This window comes from Cajanus cajan, chromosome 3 (assembly GCF_000230855.2).
Source record: "Cajanus cajan strain Asha chromosome 3, NIPB_CcT2T_4, whole genome shotgun sequence".
Lineage (NCBI taxonomy): Eukaryota > Viridiplantae > Streptophyta > Magnoliopsida > Fabales > Fabaceae > Cajanus > Cajanus cajan.
Genome location: NC_138519.1, coordinates 26,198,743 through 26,218,057, shown reverse-complemented (window position 1 = coordinate 26,218,057; position 19,315 = coordinate 26,198,743).

Below are 19,315 nucleotides of genomic sequence, written 5' to 3'. Positions count from 1 at the left end.
TTTTCTATGCCTAAAGAAACCCTAAAAGAATCTAAGTGGTGTGCTGAAATTTTTGTGCAAAACAACTTGTACTAGTTAGTACAAAACATTTTCCACTCAAAGATACCCAAAAACACCTCTAAAATCACGCCACTTGTCCTCCTCTCTCTCTTCTAAAATTTGACCTAATTTTCACCACCCACAAGTGCAAAACCTAAGCAACAAAATGGGCTGAACATTATAAAAAAAAAAAAAAGGGAAATTGGACTCAAAAGGAAAAAGAAATTGACGTGAACAATAGTATCAAAAAAAATTTGGACCAAAAAGGACTTGTTGCTAGACTTGTGGACTTGGACCCTTTACCTAAGCATTTGGAGTTGGACTTGTGACATTTTTGGACCATTGTTGAGACCTTAATATTGGCTGGACCGAATCACTAAAAGACTTAATCAAGTGAGCATAAACACTAATCCACTCTAGTGCCTTTCTAGGATTAATCTTTTGTGTGCTTCCTTTTTTTTGATTGAGTCTTAATTTTTAGTTTGTCTTTCTTTGGCCTCTTTTGTTTTGTCTCCATCAATTCTCCTTGAGTTTAGCCTTCCTAATTGTGCTTTTTCAGTTTTATTTCTTGGACTCTTGCTCTTTGGGTTGGTTTCACTTTACTTGTAGGTGAAGAACTTCTCTAGCAAACTATCACACCCTTTGGTGGATTTGAGTGGAGGCGTGAACCGAATCCAAACCTAGCCTTTGGAGGGATTTACACCACACCAAAAGGAGTGATCAAACACTTGGAGAGGACTAACAAGTTTGCTCTTTGTGAAGGAACCCAAGTGGAGGACTTTGAAGACCTAATTTTTGTTTTTTTCATAATTTTACTTGTTTTCTTTGCTTTTGGCCTCTTGTGTTTTTGGGCCTTGGTTTCTTTCCTTTGGTTTGTAATTTGGCCATTCCTAAACCTCTTCAATTTGGTTTTAGTTCGTGTAGTTGAAGGTGATTTGAAAACCTTCACCTAGGACCTCGACTAGAATATGTTTTAAGTGCTTTCCTTTTGCATGTTTTATAGTTTTTGGTAGTATAATTGCTTAGGCTTTTATGTTTGTCTCCAAATCCGTTTAGAAGGCTTGCTTTTGCCTACTAGGGGTAACGTGCACACACACACTTTATCATTGTGCCAAATTGTTTTGTAAGAAAAGTATAAAAGGCTTAGTGATTTTTACTTGATAGGACTTGGTTATTAAGTGATTCTTTGTAGTCCACCTCCCCTTGAAAGTTCACTTTGTACACTTAGGCCTTTTCTTACCTATCTTGCACCTTGAAAACCTTTTGTGAAAACTCTTTTATCACTCATTCTTTGTGAAAACCTTTTCAAACCTTTTTGAAAACAATTTGTGAAAACCTTTTCTTGATCAAAGATGAGTGATCATTCTAGTGTCCATGGTCATAATTCTCGTAGTACTAGTTCTAGTGTTAGGGATGAGCTTAGGCAACTCAAAGAGTACCTAAGAAAAAAAGAAGAGGAAAATATAAAAAGAGAGGAAGAATTGAGAAGAAAAGAAAAAAGTTTGAAAAAAAATAATGAGGAAATAAAAAGGTTGCTTGAAAAACTAGTTGTGGGAGGAGAGGCTAGTGGTTCAAGACCAAGAGTCACTTCTCCTCAACCCTCAAGAGGAAAGGGGCATATGCATTCAAGTTTTCATGAGGAGGAAGGGCATCATACCCAACCTCCAAGTGATACCTTCTTTAGTAGTCATCACAATGATGATTACTATCAAAGACCCCCAAGACACCATAGACATAGGGAGTCTTCCAATAGGGAACCCAACATCAATCTTCCCCCATTCCATGGCAAATATAATGTTGAAAATTATTTGGATTGGGAAATGAAAGTTGAACAAATTTTCTCTTGCCATGGAATAAGTGAAGATAGGAAGGTTTCTTTAGCAACCCTTAGCTTCCAAGGGTATGCTATGTATTGGTGGACCTCCTTAGAAAAAGAAAGGAGAATAAATCATGAGCCCCCAATCCAATATTGGAATGAGCTCCGTAGTGCCTTAAGAAGGAGGCATATTCCTCCATACTATGACCGAGAGCTTATCGATAAGCTTCAAAGATTGAAACAAGGGTCCTCTAGTGTGGAAGAATATAGGCAATCTATGGAGTTGCTAATGATGAGGGCTGGGATTAGGGAGGAAGAGAGGACCACAATCTCTAGATTTCAAAGTGGTCTTAATCTTGAGATAAGAGACAAAGTTGAACTTCTACCTTATAGGGATTTGAATGAACTTGTTCAACTTTGCTCAAGAGTGGACCATCAACTTACAAGAAAACCTTTTCGAAAAGACTCCACACCCTCTTATTCCAAGAGTTTTAAAAAGGAGGGCCACTCTTCCCAACCTTCTCCCAGTGAAGAAAAAGAAAAAGAAAAAGAAAAACCATCTTTTAAGGCATCTTCCAAAGACACTAAAACAAGTGACATCAAGTGTTTCAAGTGTCTTGGCCGTGGGCACATTGCTTCACAATGTCCCACCAAGAAAACCATGCTTTTAAAAGGCCAAGATCACTATAGTAGCCTTGATGAAGCTACTTCCTCATCTTCAAGTGATGAAGAAGAAGTTTTAGAATCCGAGGAAGAAATCTTACCTTGTGAAGGAGACTTATTGTTGGTTAGAAGGCTCCTTAACAATCAATCTAGTGAAACTGACCAATCACAAAGAGAGAACTTGTTTCAAACAAAATGCAAGGTCTTAGAAAGTACTTGTTCTCTCATTGTCGATAGTGGGTCTACTTCTAATTGTTGTAGTACTAGATTGGTTGATAAGCTAGCCTTAACTACAAAACTTCATCCTAAACCTTACAAAATGCAATGGATCAATGAGGAAAGAGGTGTTGTAGTTAACCAACAAGCAAGCATACCAATTTCTATTGGCACATATAACGAAGAAGTTTTATGTGACATAGTGCCATTAGAGGTTAGTCATGTCTTGCTTGGGAGGCCATGGCAATTTGACAAGCACATAATCCATGATGGCCTCACCAATAAAATAAGTTTCCAACACTTGGGAAAGAAGTTTGTGTGGTGTCCTCTATCACCCTCTCAAGTGAATGAGGACCAACTCAAACTAAAGGCTAAGAAAGATGAGGAGGAGAAAAGCAAAAACAAAAACAAAAAGAAAAGAAAAGAAAAAAAGAATTTTTCCTTTGAAGACAAAGGGCTAGGTTCAAGAGAACCTTAGCCCTTGTGCCATCCTCTTTCTTTTGGTGCCAAAGAAAGATGGCAATAGAGGATGTGCACCTTTTTTTAGAAAGCCATCATTGAATAAAAGGCACCCAATCCCTAAATAGATGATTTGGTGAATGAATTGCATGGGGCCAATAATTTTTAAATGGTGATGCCTCTTTGGCTCCCTCCTTTCCCTAGTACTTTCATTCAACCAATTGTGTACTTAAGGATTGCATAGCTAAATTTTCGTATTTTACTTTCCTAATTGTGGTTTCACATCTTTTGAAGGATCAATGGAATGGAAGAGCTTAAAGATTTGAGGTCAAATCCTTCTCAAGAAGGAGGGTATGATGGAGGACCATCCTTGGTACTTCACTTCATGTGAGACCCATCACATGGTTCATGGCTATGGCCAATTTGAGTAGTATAGAATTTATTGCTTTATTCCAATTTTACCCTTGTATTTTGGGGTATTTTAGTCATAGGATTTATTTTCTTTGTATTTCCCATTTTACCCTTGTATTATGGGGTGCTTTAGATGATTAGGTTTTTAATTTGGGCTAGGGTATCACATTAGGAGGTGACGCCTATTTTTGGTGAGCATTGGATGTATTTTTGGTGATAGAAAGGCTTAGGCCCAAGTGGAGGGCAAAGGTTGCATGGTCTTATCATGCACCTAGATATAGCCAATCTAAACCCATAGATTCCATCCTTGGCCACCAAGTTGCATCTAGGGTTTATTTACATTTCATTTGGAGTGCATTAGCCATATGAATTTCGGCCATGCACATCTCAAATGAAACCCTAGATGCCTCCCCTCCTATAAATACCCAACACCCCACCACTTGTAAATACTTTGGATTATATGAATTTGAGAGATCATTTTCTTGCCTCAAATCCTATCCTTAGTCCCTAGGTTAGTTTCGGCTAGCTTCCTTCATTCTCCACCCTTGGAGAGTGAAACCCTAGAGTGGCCTCCACCTACACTTGGAGTGAGCCAACTTGAGCAACCATACACCAACCCCTCTAAACACTTCCGCCCAAACACCTCCTATTCACGCCTATCTTCATTCCTTCACCATAACCCTCCCTTTGTCTACCCTTTGGTGAGCTTAGATCAAGGGCAAGGTCTCCTCCCTTCACACTCTACATCAATCATGGATGGAGGAAGCCATCAGGTACGGTCCAAAAGTACAAGGCACGCCTTGTTGCCAAAGGTTTAATCAACAATTTGGCTTTGACTATCATGAAACTTTCTCCCCTGTTATCAAACTTGTCACTGTCAGGCTCATTCTCACCCTTGCCCTCACTCATCGTTGGCCCATTCAACAACTCGATGTTAACTATGCATTCCTCAATGGAACACTTGAAGAAGAAGTCTACATGACACAACCACCTGGATTTGAAGCTTTTGATAAAAATCTCGTCTGCAAACTTCACAAAGCCATCTATGGGCTCAAACAAGCACCTCGTGCTTGGTTTGACAAGCTCAAATCAACTCTACTGCGATTAAAATTTTATGCCAGCAAATGTGATCCATCACTGTTTGTATACTCTCAGGGCAATAATGTCATCTACATTCTGGTGTATGTTGATGACATTATAATCACTGGCAATAATTCCATAATCCTTCATACGCTCGTCTCTCAACTCCATTCAATCTTCTCTCTCAAAGATCTCGGTGATCTTGATTTCTTTCTTGGCATTGAAGTAAAATCTCAGCCTGATGGTTCTCTCATTCTTACTCAAAGTAAGTACATCCGAGACCTATTGAATCGCACTGATATGGAAGGCTCAAAACCTATTTCTTCTCCCATGATTTCTGGAAGCAAACTATCAAAAGCAGGCTCTGAAGATTTCTTGGATGCTTCTCTCTACCGTTCAGTTGTAGGTGCATTGCAATATGCTACCATTACAAGACCCGAAATTATCTTCTCTGTAAACAAAGTCTTCTAGTTCATGTCCCATCCCTTTACACATCATTGGGCAGCTGTCAAAAGAATTCTCAGGTATCTGAAGGGCACTACATCCTGGGGTCTTCGTCTACAACCTGCTTCTTCTTCTTCCTCTCTCTCGATCCATGCCTATTGTGATGTAGACTGGGCGTCTGATCCTGATGACAGGCGATCTACATCTGGTGCTTCCATCTTCCTTGGACCAAATCTCGTGTCCTGGTGGTCCAAAAAGCAAATTGTCGTTGCCCGCTCTAGTACTGAAGCCGAATACAGAAGTCTTGCCCTCGCCACAGCTGAAGTTACTTGGATACAAACTTTGCTCTCTGAACTTAAAGTCAGTCATTCTACTCCAATTATCTTCTGTGACAACTTGAGCACTGTGGCTCTCGCTCACAACCCTATTCTTCATGCGCGCACCAAACATATGGAATTAGACCTTTTCTTTGTTCGCGAGAAAGTGGCTGCCAAGTGTCTTCAAGTTGTTCATGTTCCAGCTATTGATCAATGTGCTGATGTGCTCACCAAAGCTCTCTCACCTTCGCGGTTTTGTGATCTTAGATCCAAGCTTCAAGTAGTTGAGTCTCCTCATCCTACTTGAGCTTGCAGAGGGCTATTGGAGTATAGTTTTACTCCTTTATTGTTATTTTCGGTTATTATAGATAATTTCAGTTATTATAGATATTTAGGTTATTATAGACCAATCTCAATTGGCTCTATATAAACCTGACTTGTACTCTGTTTTCTGTGTGTTAATGAATTACATTCTTTACCTATTGAAAATCTACTCTCTTCTCTATCTCTCGCCTCCTCTCTCTCTCTCACACATATAATTCCTTTACATGTCAACCGTTCGATGCACAAACATGGAGCAAGCCAACAAAAGCATCCCAAATACCACTCATACACCCTCATGTGCACCAAACTCGATACCACCAAATGAACCACACCCCGCATTCCCAAAGGTACGCAAGCAAATGGAACATCAAGTGATTCCAAGTTTGGTATCGCTAGGCATGAAAATCTAGGACTTTGAGTAGGCACTGAAGTAAGGGACATGGACAGATATATAAGGTTTTAACACCCTATATTTTCTCAAAATCAATATCAAATGCATATATAAGGCTTTCTTACCCTATGTTTTCCTCATGATGAATTAAAAAATGCAACGAATAATGACTTTCTACTTTTTAACATCAGGTTCAGGCATAATCATAGAAGGATCATATACCATAGTCATCATTTGCCAATTAAAACACTAATCATATAAATGAAACCGATTTTTATTGAGTTTAGGGACAAAGTCAAATATATAGAGTTTTAACACCCTATATTTTCCCACCGTCAAAACCAAATTCATCGAATCATGACTGTCACTATTTGTTGACATCAAAGTCATGCATAAACAGATAATACATCTTTTTCATCATTTATCGACTAAAAGAGTCATCATGTATGTGGAATTGATATAAGATCTGACTAATGTAACATCAACTAATGTAAAATTTGACTTCGCTAAGCATGAAAATATGGGGGACATTTATTGGTTTTTATAACTCTATTTTTCTTATTATGAATGCAAAATGCATCAAATAATAACCATCTCTAGTTTTTATCAAACTCAGACATAATCATAAAAGGATCATATACTTTTTTCATCATTTGTAATTGAAAACACACATCATATAAATGTTGATTTTTACCAAGTTTAGGGTTAGAGTCAAATATATAAGATTTTAATAATCTATATTTTCCCGTCACAAATTCCAAATGCATTGATTCATAAACTAAATTCACTATTCCTAGTGGACATGTATGATGTACTTGTGAGCATGATGCAAAATGGGTGTTTTGTGTAGGCACTAAGAATCTCTCAGAACCATTTCCAAGAGAAAGACCTTTGCAAGAAGAAATTAAAATAAAAATGAAATACGAAAACAAACCTTCATGCCTTCTATATAATGAACAAATTCATTAACGTAAGAGCATCTTCTAATGTTTCACTCATCTCTTTGGTGTTTGATCTTCAAGCTCTCCAAAAGATAGCCTCAGCCAAGTGACAAGTCCTCCTAGACTTTTATCAAAATTCCAAAATGCTACCTTCAATTGAAAATTCAGCACCAAAACAACATTAGATAAGTTTTAAAAGACAAACAATAAACTCTGAAGTATTTTAACCAGCTGATATCCCAATCCCATATAGGCTGTCCCTTAATTCCAACAAACACAAATTCAATAAAATCATAAGTGAATGATTGTGTCCTTCAAATTTTAGATTGAAATAAAAGACACAGCCTATTATTTCTTCCCTAACACTAAAACAGTTTATTATAATAATACACATCATAAAAAATACATACAACTTTAAAATATGCATAAAAAATGCTTATTTACAAACCTTACAAGTTTCTTATATTACTCATAAATTACATAAATCAAATTGAAATTATCCTCATCAAATCAACATTTGAAAAATTCTTTTCATTTTTTTTCTTTTGAAAAACAGAGATAGAAAAAAAAAACTTGTCAATTAATTTTAGCGTTTTAATACTTCCTTACAATAACTGTAATGACCCACCCTAGGCCCTCACAACAATAACCAACCAAAATAAAATAATATAAAATAAAGAAAATAGAGCAAAAGCCAGCTACGCTAGAGTGTAAATATACAATAACATATAAATTGTTTCCAAAATATATAATATAATCTTTTATAACAGAGTCATCATCCTCAATAAAGTTATACAGTAATCCAAAAAGATAATATAATTACAACGTCATGAAAACATCAAAATAAGACACCCTAGGTGCTGGTCAAGCTCTAAACCTAGCCACTTCTCAAAGCAGCTATCCAAAAGACTCCTTGCTATCCCAAAGCCTCATACCTGATCTGCTCCCCCACATAGTGAGATCATCACAGTCCACATCATGGAAATATAAGGGTTAGCACATATAAAACCAATCATAGTACATCATAAAATATCATTAAACAGATATTTATCCACAGTATTTATCCAGACCAACAAGTCATTTTCAAGCTAAATATAGACCAACCCAAAATATAATGTATACATGTCCATGCCAATGTATACATATTTTATGATAATAAAATAATCCATAACCAATGTATACAATCCATACCATATGTATACATATTCCATATCCAAAACAAAGTCACACCACTGTATAATCCATGATGTAACCAACACATCCAAACCAAATGTTGGCCTCAACACCATCCAAACCAAGTGTTGATACGGTGAAACATGTCAGCAACCCATGTCCCACGCCTAACCTCTCATGGAAAATATACAGTTGGATTACGTCGTCACGTAACCCTGGTGGGGCCACCTCATCCATCGGTATGACTTGGCCTAGACCCATACCGGTAGCAAATAGAATACTTAGAGGAGTACTTCAGAATCCACCTAAAATCTGAAGTGGTTTATTATATAACCTTTGAAAAAGTTCCACATTGGAATCCTCACCATGGGATTCCCAAATTCCATATTTTTCCAAAGATTATATCCTGATCTCACCAAGAGATCTAATCCATACCATAACCTTACTCCTTTAAGTCCTATTTACGTTTCCAAACCACATACACATAGCATATTCCATAATATATATAAACATAACCATAAACATGCCAAATTGTCAATAAAATAATAATATAAATAATTAAATATCCAAAACAACCATCAATTGATCCAAATTATATTATGTGAAATGAAAATCTCCACCTAAAATAGCATATTAAAATTATACTATTCCTATCATGCTCATACACACTAGATTAATTTTATAAGAACTACCCTTACTTGGATAAACCTGAACTGAAACTCGGGCAGAACCTTCTCCTCTTTCTTGCTTAAACAAGAACCGAAACTCGGGCAGAATCTCCACCTCTCTCCTTAAACAAGGATCGAAACTCGGGCAGAATCTCCACCTCTCTCCTTAAACAAGGATCGAAACTCGGGCAAAATCTCCTCCTCTCCATCCTCTTTTCTCTCCCCTGGCAGAACCTCCTCTACTGGATTCCTCTTTCTCTCTCCTCTTTTCTTTTCTCCTCCCCTCTCTTTCTTTCTCTCTCTCTCTCCTCTTTCTCTCTCTAGGATTCTCTTCTCTCCAGTTATATTTTTTTTTCACCCCCTGCTTCCTATTTATAGGCAACCAGAGTCACCCGGAACGGCCCGTATTGAATTCGGAACGGACCGTTCCGAATCTTTCAAATGTACGCAAATTTTTAAACTGGAACAGCCCGTTCCAAAATCGGAACGGCCCGTTCCCAAAAAGCAGAACGGCCCGTTCTAAAATCAGAACGGCCCGTTCTCCTTCCAGAACGGCCCGTTCTTGGAACGGCCCGTTCTGGACCCGTTCCCAACTTAAAATTTAGTGTCTTTTTATTGCTTGGAACGGCCCGTTCCAATTTTGGAACAGCCCGTTCCAAGTTACCCATTTACCCCTCAAACTTTAATAAAATTTACGAAAATGCCATTAATAGAAATTAAAAAAATACCCCCTTTAGAAAAATGAATATTACAATTCTCCCCAACAACAAAAATTTTCGTCCTCGAAAATTCACTTACTTAAAAAGAGATATGGGTATTGATCCTTCATCTTGTCTTCCAATTCCCAAGTGGCTTCATTAGTAAACTCATCCCAAATAACCTTCACCAAATTGATAGTTTTACCTCGCAATTGTTTAACTTTCTTATCTGCCACTGAAACTGGCTGTTTCTCAAAAGTTAGATTCTCTTTAATTTGCACTGCCTCTGATTCCAAGACATGACTCGGATCGTGAATATACTTCCTCAGTTGTGAAACATGGAACACATCATGCAGATTAGAAAGGAATGGAGGTAATGCAATCTGATATGCCACTGGTCCAATCCTCTTGAGAATTTTATACGGCCCCATAAACTTAGGGTTCAACTTCTTAGCTTTGATAGCTCTTCCCGCACCTGTGGTAGGAGTTACCTTCAAAATTACATGTTCTCCCTCTGAAAACTCCAAAGGTTTCCTCTTCTTGTCTGCATAAGACTTTTGCCGACTCTGAGCAGCTTTCATTCTTTCCTGAATTTGTTTCACCTTTTCAGTAGTCTGTAAGATGATCTCTGGTCCCACCATCACTGATTCTCCCTCTTTAAACCAACACAAAGGTGTTCGACATTTTCTCCCATACAGAGCCTCAAAAGGTGCCATTCCTATACTTGCGTGGAAACTGTTATTATAAGTGAACTCAACCAAAGGCAACATCTCTTCCCAATTCCCTAGATGATCCAAAATACAAGCCCTCAACAAGTCTTCCAAAGATTGGATAGTCCTCTCAGACTACCCATCAGTCTGTGGATGATAAGAAGAACTGAGTCTTAACTTAGTCCCTAACGCCTGATGCAAACTTTGCCAGAGAAGTAAAACGAGGATCCCTATCAGATATGATACTGGAGGGCACACCATGTAATCTAACAATCTCCTTAATATACAATTGAGTTAACTTTTCCAAGGACCACTTTATATTCACTGGAAGGAAATGAGCACACTTAGTTAATCTATCCACGATCACCCAAATAGAATCACAATTCTTAGCAGACCTTGGTAATCCAACAACCAAATCCATGGTTATACTATCCCATTTCCATTCTGGCACTTCCATCATTTGTAACAAACCTCCTGGTTTTTGATGTTCTACTTTAGCTTTCTGACACACAATGCAAGATGCAACATACTCGACTATCTCCCTCTTCATACCATTCCACCATAACATTTTCTTCAAATCTTGATACATTTTTGTCATACCCGGATGTACACTCAACTTACTTTTATGACCTTCCTCAAGTATCAACTTTTTCAACTCTTTATCTTGTGGAATACAAATTCTACCCTTGTACCTCAAGATTCCATCCATATCTTGTTCAAATCCTTCAGCTTTCTCAGAACCCAACAACTCTTTAACCTTATTCAATCTCGTATCCTGAACTTGTTTTTGTTTCACCATCTCCAAGAAATCACTAGTTATGGTAGTCATACCACAACTAATAAAATCTGGGGCAATCACAACATTAAGATTCATATCCCTGAATTTCTCTACCAACTCCATTTCTCTAACCATCATATAAGACATATGAAGAGATTTTCTACTCAAAGCATCTGCTACCACATTTGCTTTACCTGGATGGTACATTAACTGAAAGTCATAATCTTTCAAAAACTCAATCCACCTCCTTTGCCTCATATTTAACTCTTTCTGATCAAACAAATATTTTAGACTCTTATGATCACTGAACACATCAAATTTTGCTCCATAGAGATAATGTCTCCAAATTTTTAAAGCAAAAACCACCGCAGCCAACTCTAGATCATGCGTAGGATAATTCCGTTCATGAGTCTTTAACTGCCTAGATGCATAGGCCACAACCTGTCTATCTTGCATAAGAACACATCCTAAACCTTGATGAGATGCATCACAATAAACCTCAAAAGATTTATTAGGATCTGGCAGAATCAATACTGGAGACGACGTCAACTTTTCTTTTAACTCTTGAAAACTCCTTTCACACTCCTCCGTCCATATAAAAGGATGATCCTTCCTGGTCAGTTGTGTCAAAGGCATAACTATTTTAGAAAATCCTTCTATAAATCTTCTATAATAGCCAGCCAATCCCACAAAACCTCTAACTTCAGTAACTGATTTCGGACGCTCCCACCTCAAAACCGCTTCCACCTTAGTAGGATCAACTGCAATTCCTTGTGCAGAAATCACATGACCCAAGAACTTAACTTCAGATAACCAAAACTCACATTTTGACAACTTTGCAAATAATTGTTTCTCCTTCAATACTTGCAAAACTATCCTCAGATGTTCTCTATGTTCCTCCATAGATCTAGAATAAACCAGAATATCATCAATAAACACCACCACAAACTTATCTAGAAAGGGTCTGAAAATCCTGTTCATATAATCCATGAAAATAGCTGGAGCATTCGTCACTCCAAAAGGCATGACAACATACTCAAAATGGCCATACCGAGTCCTGAAAGCAGTCTTTGGTATGTCCTCCTCCTTTACCCGAATCTGGTGATACCCAGACCTCAAATCAATCTTGGAGAAAATAGTAGCTCCCCTTAACTGATCCATCAAATCATCTATTCTTGGCAATGGATATTTATTCTTGATTGTCAATTTATTTAACTGCCTGTAATCCACACATAACCTCACGCCACCATCCTTCTTCTTTACCAATAACACGGGTGCTCCCCACGGAGAGACACTAGGTCTGATCATCTGTTTCTCCAAAAGTTCTTCAACCTGCTTCTTCAATTCAGATAGCTCCGCTGGTGCCATTCTATAAGGAGAAATAGACACTGGTCCCGCCCCTGGTATAAGATCAATACTAAATTCCAACTCTCGCTTTGGTGGTAATCCCGGAACATCATCCGGAAAAACCTCTGGAAATTCTCTAACAACATCAATACTATTCAACAAATTTTCATTCTCTATACTAATAAAAGATAAGATCATAAACCCAAGAGCTCCACCCTTTAACAACCCATCCACTTGTCCACTAGAAATAAATCTCTCATGTTCAACAGTAGGAAAGATTAATCTCTTTTCTGAACAATCTATCAAAATCCTATTGGCAGAAAGCCAATCCATCCCTAAAATCACATCCAACTCAGATAGAGATAAACAAAACAAATTCACTTTATAACAACGCCCTTCCACCTCCACTGGACATTTCAAACAAACCTCAGAAGTCAAAACAGACCCTGAAGCTGGGGTAGAAACAACTAGATCCACACACAAAGAATTCACAACCAAATTTAACCTTGCCACGCACTCATAAGAAATAAAAGAATGTGAAGCACCAGAATCAAATAAAATAGAAATATCATTACCATCAGCTTTTCCCTTTCCCTTTACCAGCTCGGATGACGTTTCAGCTTCAGCACCTGTCAAAGCAAAAACACGACCTGCTGCAGTAGGCCGATCCACTTTCTGGTTCTCTCTAGCTGGAATATTTTTGACATTGCAATCTTTAGCCATGTGACCCACCTTGCCACATTTAAAACACGTATAGTTCTTTATAGGACAGTCCTTCATCATATGTGGGCCTCCACAGATATAACATCTAATACTCTGAACATCTCTTGTGGTAGTAGTCCCCATCGGTTTCTTATTAGCATTTCCAATTTGAAACTGAGATGGTCTCTTTTGAGGATGTTTCCCCCTCCCAAATCCAGATGATCCCTCTAGACCCTTTGCCACTCTATTTCCTCCTTCAAATCTCTCAACTGTTTTTGCCTTTTCAACTAGAACTGGGAACTCCATAATTTCCATAGGGACAATAGTCTTTTTCAACTCAAATCTTAGACCCTCACTAAACTTCCTGCATCTCCAGGCTTCAGTGATAGCTTGAGAATAATACCTAGCCAAGTGTTCAAACTTGACCACATACTCTTGTACTGACATATTTCCTTGTTGCAGTCTCAAAAATTCAGCTTCCTTAGCATATCTGGCGCTATCTGGAAAATATTTCTCTAGGAAAACCTTTTTGAAATATTCCCAATTTATCGCCTCCCCTCTAGCTTCCATCATAGCTTGAGCACCTTTCCACCAGAAACTAGCCTCACCCACCAACATATAAACAGCATAAACTAGCTTCCTCTCCTCGGGGCATTACATCACCATGAAGATTTTCTCCATCTCTTCAATCCATTGATCAGCAATTTCAGGTCCATCAACACCTGTAAATTGAGGAGGATTCCCTTTTCTGAACTCTGACAAGCCCTATATTCATCAGCTACTTCAGTCCTAGCTGCTTCAGCTGCAGCCCGGTTGGTCTCCATCTGAGCCAACAAAGTATTCTGTTGTCCAATAGCAGCAGCAATTAGCTCCATAGCCTGAGCAATCTGCCGCTCATCTACACCTGAAGAAGGATGAGAATGGTTTCCCCTACCAACCATCCTAATAAAGATAAAAGATCAAGGAACCCATGAGTTTACACTAAAACACATAAGAAATTCCTTTTAAAAAAAAATCTATTTCCACTCAACAGAAACATAATAAGACCATTTCCCACAAACCCTAAAGAGACTCGACCAGCTCTGATACCAAAATTGTAACGACCCACCCTAGGCCGTCACAACAATAACCAACCAAAATAAAATAATATAAAATAAAGAAAATAGAGCAAAAGCCAGCTACGCTAGAGTGTAAATATACAATAACATATAAATTGTTTCCAAAATATATAATATAATCTTTTATAACAGAGTCATCATCCTCAGTAAAGTTATACAGTAATCCAAAAAGATAATATAATTACAACGTCATGAAAACCTAAAATCTGAAGTGGTTTATTATATAACCTTTGAAAAGTTCCACATTGGAATCCTCACCATGGGATTCCCAAATTCCATATTTTTCCAAAGATTATATCCTGATCTCACCAAGAGATCTAATCCATACCATAACCTTACTCCTTTAAGTCCTATTTACTTTTCCAAACCACATACACATAGCATATTCCATAATATATATAAACATAACCATAAACATGCCAAATTGTCAATATAATAATAATATAAATAATTAAACATCCAAAACAACCATCAATTGATCCAAATTATATTATGTGAAATGAAAATCTCCACCTAAAATAGCATATTAAAATTATACTATTCCTATCATGCTCATACGCACTAGATTAATTTTATAAGAACTACCCTTACTTGGATAAACCTGAACTGAAACTCGGGCAGAACCTTCTCCTCTTTCTTGCTTAAACAAGAACCGAAACTCGGGCAGAATCTCCACCTCTCTCCTTAAACAAGGATCGAAACTCGGGCAGAATCTCCACCTCTCTCCTTAAACAAGGATCGAAACTCGGGCAGAATCTCCTCCTCTCCCTCCTCTTTTCTCTCCCCTGGCAGAACCTCCTCTACTGGATTCCTCTTTCTCTCTCCTCTTTTCTTTTCTCCTCCCCTCTCTTTCTTTCTCTCTCTCTCTCCTCTTTCTCTCTCTAGGATTCTCTTCTCTCCAGTTATATTTTTTTTCACCCCCTGCTTCCTATTTATAGGTAACCAGAGTCACCCATAACGGCCCGTATTGAATTCGGAACGGACCGTTCCGAATCATTCAAATGTACGCAAATTTTTAAACTGGAACGGCCCGTTCCAAAATCGGAACGGCCCGTTCCCAAAAAGCAGAACGGCCCGTTCTAAAATCAGAACGGCCTGTTCCGAGACTCATCCAGAACGGCCCGTTCTCCTTCCAGAACGGCCCGTTCTTGGAACGGCCCGTTCTGGACCCGTTCCCAACTTAAAATTTAGTGTCTTTTTATTGCTTGGAACGGCCCGTTCCAATTTTGGAACAGCCCGTTCCAAGTTACCCATTTACCCCTCAAACTTTAATAAAATTTACTAAAATGCCATTAATAGAAATTACAAAAATACCCCCTTTAGAAAAATGAATATTACAATAACAATTCCAAGCTATCATGGATTTTAGTTTAAAGTCAATTTATATAATGCTTAAAGTAGAATATTATCTAAATTCATATAGATGTATTAAACAATTCTCAATCAAAACAGTATTAGAATATGATAAAGGTTTCTTACTATTCTAAGGACTGTTCCTAAAACCCATTTGTCTTTCCTATACAATTGCAAGGCTCTATGAATTACTTTAAATTAAGACTCATCTCATGTGACCAATTCTTAGAAAACCATTATTATATAGCTTCAATTTTTTTACATAAAAATATTCTATCTCCTCACCCTCTTTTAATAATGCTTTTGGTGCTAAGTTATCTAGTCTCAAAATACTTATCCTGAACCACAAAAGGAAGTGGGGGTATGCAACCAGAAGACAAACAAGAATTAGATTGACCAAGTGGTTAGACATCATGTGAGATCTCAAGCCTTTTTCGCTTGAAGCCAACAACTGCCACAACCTATAGGAAAATATGCATTCATGAATATTTAAGTAAAATAATAAATATGAAGTATAAACTTATAATATGTGAAGAGAAAATTGGAGTCTAGCTCCTTATAACAGAGGTAAACCGCCTAAAAAAACAACTGTAGAACAAAAAACAAATGCACATAGATGCAGCGGGTATGCAGAACCCACACCCAAACCTCTCCTTAAACCTCAAGTGCCACTCTCTCCCTCCTCTCACTCCATCACTCTATCTTTCCTCTTCCTTGCATTTTGGTCTTACACTAGAATTCCATTCTTTTATTCACAAATTTCTCCCTTAACAAATTCTACCTTGTTCCTCCTTTGGCTTTCATACACCTGCAACATAGTAAGCCCACTCCTCTTCCAAGCATAATATAATATGTAATATATATAACAATGATTGACCCCATGAAACAGGATAACAGTCAAAAGTCAAAAAACATGTCAGCCACGACCAAAAACCTTATACCTTCAACCATAGTCGCATCATCATTGGCTTAGCTTGTCAAATACATGTTTCAACAAATATACATTTCTTGCAATCATTTTCGAATTTCTATTCCCAGCCACTGGCTATTTCAATTTCATACTATATATTCTTATGATCATTTTTTTCACATCACAAGTTTCATAAAATGCTGAAACAATATAATTATAATAGAAGTATTTAGCATAAATAGACCGCAAGATTTAAATTAACCCAGGGCCGAATTAGCCTCACCTTTCATGTGTTCCATCTTTATTTCCCTTTACAGCTCTCTCAATTATTGTTTGGTTCAAATTTTTAGAAGGGAGGAGACCAAATTCCTATCCTTTAAACCAAACAATGCACTAGGGAAGTAAAAGTTTCAAGTTCAATTCTCATCCTAAAAGGAGCAAGTGTGTAAAATTAAACACACATAAAAGACAAAAGAAGAAAAAGCTAGCAGTTGGCTATTAATATCTAAGAAATAATATTGATAAAAAAATTAAGAGGGAAATATGGTAATGAGTGGCATAAGAAACAGATCTGGCCTAACTCACTCCCCAAAAAGACAACTCAAGGGAAGATGATTGCCAAATTACAATAAGTAGTCTAGTCATATTCCTAGTAGGGCATTTTAACAAACACCTCTTACAACTAAAACTACACATCTAGTGTATGCTATTTGTAGGAGTGAACATCTGCAACTGAAAGTGATCCAATACTAGGTTGTGATATCATATTAAAAATGGATTAGGCCTAATTCATTACTAAAACTAGGTTGCGGGAAGAGGATTGTCCAGGTCATAAAAGGAATGTTCTAGCCATATTCTTAGCCCATTGTGGGACATCTTAATTCAAAGAGAATAGGCAAATTAAAAAGCTAATACTAACATAATATAACCAAACCTTCCCAAACACAAAATAACGGATTGAGCAAGAAATTAGACAAAGAAATCCCAGCAGTAAGTACATGCATGTGCAAATCTCCATTGAAATACCAAACATGATTCTAAACAAAAATTCATAGCTTTGATTTCGGGTTGATATATTGATTTTGAGTTGAAGGAACTTTAGGTAGCTTTTGTTTTGGATATAAATATTATACTAAATTTTCCTACTAACTTCCTTTTAGAATAAAACATCCAAAAATAAATCACATTACTTTAAATTCAATTTTGAAAAAAATAAATTTTGCAAAGACTTGCTCTTACATTTGGCCAAGAGATAAATTGCATTCAAGCACTCAATCTTTTTTACCATTTACCAAAGAACAAACTCTTTTTATCAAGCCTCGACTCTTGCATAAGAGTATCAGCACTAGGATTTTGAACAACCAGCCAAGCCTGATAGTTTTAAGAATTTTGTAAAATAACAAACCCAATTTTATTCAATAGAAATTTGTCTCAACTCAAGATAGAACTTCAAGCTCTCAAGAAGAAAATATATAGAAAGGAAAGAGCAAGGAAAATTGAAAACAGACTCTAGAAAAACATTTCTAGACAGAGTTAAGACACACTATATGGCATAGCAAACAACTTCAAAACAGAAAATGAGTTTAATTTTACTGTCATTTATTCTTAAAGAAGAACGTATTAACTGTTTTTCTTGAGACCAATTAATTGATTTCCTTTACATTCTTCTCTACCTCAATTTATAGCTCGCTAACTAGTAAACTACTTAAAAAAAATTCCTAATAGGCCTAAATAATGATGATTAGCTCACTTGATTTTTAGGGTGACTATCCCTTCCTTTCACTATGGTTGATCTTTCATTCCTGTGGGTGGGCTCCCTGCTTCTCTCTAACAACTACCTTCCTTAAAGGCATAAACATAATTTTTTCACTTCTAAAAATTGCAAAAAAGACTATTTTTGCCTCTCCCTCTCAAGTTGTCTGCTAAAGAACTATTTAGTTAATACTTTAATCATGGAGAAAATAATATTATAAATTTTATAATGCACCTAACTATCTGTGTGACAAAACAACTTTCTTGGATAATAGAATGTATGATAGAACTCTTAGGCTCAAACAATAAAATAATTTTTTTTTAAATAATGAAACTCATAACAAACTTGGAACTTAACCTAACTACGTGTGTGACAAACAACTTTCTTAGACAATAGAATGTATGATAGAACTCTCAAGCTAAAACAATAAAATGATTTTTTTTAAATAATGAAACTAATAACAAACTTGGAACTTAACCTAACTATCTTTGTGACAAAACAACTTTCTTTGCCAATAAAATGTATGATAGAACTCTCAAGCTCAAACAATTAAATAATTTTTTTTAAAAAAAATGAAACTAATAACAAACTTGGAACTTAGTCTTCAGTAAGAGAAGTTAAAAAAAAAACGCTCTCAAGGCTAAAGCTGTAGAACTGGAAAAAATTGAAAAACCCTGCCTTGAAACTCAAGAAGCGCTGCCCTTTTGAGTTAATTAGACAAGTTTAAAAAAAATAGTTTTAAAATATTTATGAGTTTACACACATTATTCTAATTTATATATGAATAAATATCATTTTCATAAAAAAATACCTTTGTTTATATCAAATATCATTCTTTATATGGGTTATTTATGTTATTTAAACACATTTTATCCCCATTTTACACAACAAACATGAAGGGAGATCAATTTTAATTCTTTCCATTTACTTTTTCCCACAAAATAATCTAACAATTATCTCATTCTACTTTTTTTTTCTTTGCATTTCTTTTCTTACACCTCTTT